The sequence below is a fragment of the Octopus sinensis genome, linkage group LG8 (assembly GCF_006345805.1).
Source record: "Octopus sinensis linkage group LG8, ASM634580v1, whole genome shotgun sequence".
In the NCBI taxonomy this organism is placed as follows: domain Eukaryota; kingdom Metazoa; phylum Mollusca; class Cephalopoda; order Octopoda; family Octopodidae; genus Octopus; species Octopus sinensis.
The window spans coordinates 89,858,145-89,858,859 of NC_043004.1; the positions used below are offsets into that span (position 1 = coordinate 89,858,145).

At 38.2% G+C, this 715-nt stretch overlaps 1 long non-coding RNA gene across 1 annotated transcript in view; it reads right to left on the reverse strand.

Moving 5' to 3' along the window:
- The window catches only part of LOC118764454, an 8,008-nt gene continuing 7,293 nt past the window's right edge, over positions 1 to 715 (reverse strand). Inside the window, exon 3 of the long non-coding RNA XR_005000264.1 lies at positions 1 to 253. This is a non-coding gene — a long non-coding RNA (uncharacterized LOC118764454). The remainder of the gene's footprint in view (positions 254 to 715) is intronic.

The window sequence follows — 715 nt, forward strand, 5'->3', positions numbered from 1 at the left end:
TTTGACGTGCTGCAGAATGCCTTTGGTGATCTTGAGAAAGTCTCCTCTCCCTTCTCTCTTGAGACTCCATTTGACGTGCTGCAGAATGCCTTTTCTGATCGCGGGAAAGTCTCCTCTCCCTTCTTTATTGAAACTCCATTTGACGTGCTGCAGAATGCCTTTGGTGATCTTGAGAAAGGCTCATCTCCCTTCTCTCTTGGGAATCCATCAGACGTGTTGTAGCACGCTTTTGTTGATGTCGAGAAAATCTCCTCTCCCTTCTCTTTTGAGACTCCATCTGAAGTGCTGCACCATGCCTTTGCTGAGGTTGAGAAAGTCTCATGTCCCTAATCTCTTGAGTTTCTCGCCTTCGGTTTTCTGCGCTCTTCTTTGCTTTATAGGTGTTTCTGGGGAGATTACATTTTTCCTTTGGTGGCATATTTAAAAAAATATTTTAAACAAAAAATATGTATACAGAAAAAAAACATACATTAATCTCTATTTTTGTAAGCAGTTGTATGTATGTAGTATGTCTATATTTTTGTATGCCGTGTAAAGTAATCAAATATAAGCAAATTATAACTTCCTTGCAACCTTGCAACTGTTGCGATAATTATTAACTGTTAATGGAACGATAGATGCGCATTTTTATATAATCTTCCACGTAATTATTTTTTGTCAAGAGTTTGTATAGATGTATGTGTGTGTTTAATAACGTTGGTAACGGACGCGAAAA